The sequence below is a fragment of the Hipposideros armiger genome, unplaced genomic scaffold (assembly GCF_001890085.2).
Source record: "Hipposideros armiger isolate ML-2016 unplaced genomic scaffold, ASM189008v1 scaffold_3, whole genome shotgun sequence".
In the NCBI taxonomy this organism is placed as follows: domain Eukaryota; kingdom Metazoa; phylum Chordata; class Mammalia; order Chiroptera; family Hipposideridae; genus Hipposideros; species Hipposideros armiger.
In genome coordinates this window covers 6,043,212-6,045,739 of record NW_017731353.1, presented here as the reverse complement: position 1 = coordinate 6,045,739, position 2,528 = coordinate 6,043,212, and positions in this window count along the sequence as shown.

The window sequence follows — 2,528 nt, the reverse complement described above, 5'->3', positions numbered from 1 at the left end:
CACTGTAGGATTAGTATAAGGATTAGCATCCTTAGAAGAGATCCCAGAGACCTTGCTCTCCCTACGCATGCACCAAGAAGTCATGTGAGCATCCCGTGAGAGGGTGGGCACCTACAAGCCAAGATAAGAGGCCTCAGAACAAAACCCACCCTGCTGGTTTTTTATCTTGGACTTCCCCAGGCCCCAGAACTGTGAGAAAGAAGTGCCCGTTGTTTAAGCCATCTATGGTATTTTGTTATGGTCACCTGAACTAAGACAAATGACTGCTTAAAACAAAATATGTATGTTGGGTTTATCATGTATATAAAAGGAAAATATGACAATAACAGCATGAAGTTTGCGGGACATAAATGGAGTATCAACTACCTTTTGATTAGTAGTCAGATAGTATGCTTTTCCATCCTTTTAAAACTCTTTCTGTATCCTTATATTTTATATTTATCACTTATAAGCAACATGGTGTGTTTTTTTAGACCAGTCTGGCAATCTTTGCTTGAATTGAATCATTTGTTCATTTACATTCAATGAAATAGTTATATTTAGGTGTAAAGCTATTGTTTTATTATTTGCTTTTCATTGTCCCATCTCCTATGTTCATCTCCTTTTTTGCCTTTTGGATTATTTTTTAAATGTTCAGTTTTCCCCCTCTTAGCTTATGGACACTTGCTATTCTTCAAGTTTTACTCTAGAGAAAACTTGACTTATCAAAGTCTCATTTGGAGTGGGAGTTTCATTTGTTCTGGACAAGCCAAGAATTTACATAACTGACTTGGAGTCAGGCTTAATCTCACAATCCCTCGGAACACTGTTCCCGTCATAGCTTTTCCCTCCGGTTTGGCCTTTCCAGTATTCTTCACTCCTGCTGCCTCTGTGAACTGCCTTCCTCCTGAGAACACCCTTCAGAGTGTTCTTTCATGCTGGTCTGTTGGTGATGCCTTATTTTTTGTTTTTATTGGTCAGGAAGTGTCTTTACTTTCATTCTTAAAGGACATTTTTGCTGAGTTCAGAATTCTAGGTTGGTAGTTATTTTCTTTCAGCATTTTGAAGGTGCTTTCCATTGCCTTCTCACGTGCAGGGTTAACATCAGTCAGCTGAATATCTCATTGCTGCTCCTTTTAAGGTAACTTGTTTTTTTCTTTGCTCAAAACTTTTTCTGTCTTTGATTTTCAGCACTTTTACTATGGTATGTTTAGGGGTGTTTTCATTTTATTTATGCTGTTTGGTGTTTGTTGAGCTATTCTGGTTGTTCTTAGCAGAAGTATTGGTCTGAATTACATGTTTATTATGAAATTCCTGCCATCAGTACTTGGTTTAAGCACTCTGCAATCAATACTTGGTTTAAGTACTCACCAGGTATATTTAACCGATGTTGTTAACAATTGTCGTCTAACATACTACTGAAGCTCTACTGATTATTTCTCCTTCAAATATTTTCTGGAATAAACAACCAAAGGCATATAGAATTGATTCTGAAGTAGCTACTAATGGCCATTTCTCACATACACAGTTCCTGCCAGCTCTGCTCATGCCTGGGCATTACTTACCCTTGCTGCTGCTGGTCAGGCCTAAAGAAGCCTCTAAGCTTTGCCACAGTCCATGTGGACCCGATCAAATATGCATACAATATACAAATAATTGTTATTTATTTATTTTGAATAAAAAAGTGGCCAAGATAACAATACTAGTGGCTCTGCATACAAAACACAAGATATTCAAAGTTATTTCACATTTACAAAACTGCCATTATGTACAGCACTGGATAGTCACAGCAACTTTATTAAACTCTAAGGACTAGAATCATATGAGCAATCGAGGGGCATCCAAAATGGGAGAAAGCTAAAAACCAGTGGTCTTTCATTAAATGGATAGCTGGCCAACCAGCTAACTGGTAAAGAAACAGAGGATCTGTTAACCCTTTCTTTACTAATAACTAAAATAAGATTGCCCCACAGGACTGTACACTGACAAATACCCTCAAAATTTCCATTTTATTTTCTCTGTAATCTTCCCCACTTCAAACATTCCCAGAAACCTCTGCCCTAATATTAGATAAAAGCTCAGGACACTGGTATGTTATCTTCAGGAAAAGAAGGCTAAATAGTCTAAGGATATGGCATTGTCAGGTTCAACCCTAGAAACTCAGTTCAAACTCAAGAAAGAAATCGACCGTCTCCTGGTCATTAGTTCTCTGCAGTTTGAACACACTGGAAAAAGTGAACCATGCTTTGTCTTAAAGGTGGCAGGAAGCTATTCACTCGTCCTCCACATCATGAGCACCGTTTCTGTGCAAGGCACTTGACATTAGGTGCCACGGGAACTACCGAGGTGACACAGACAGTCCCTGCCCTTGAGGAGCTTACAACCTAATACTGACACTATGTACATATCTACAGTGGAGAGGCAGCTGGCTTTTCCGGATGGGAGCACTCCAAGCAAAATGCATTCTTATTCTTGGTTATTTTATTTAAACATTAAAAGTCTATATAACACACCGCCTAAACCAATGGCAAAAATTAAAAACCATCTCC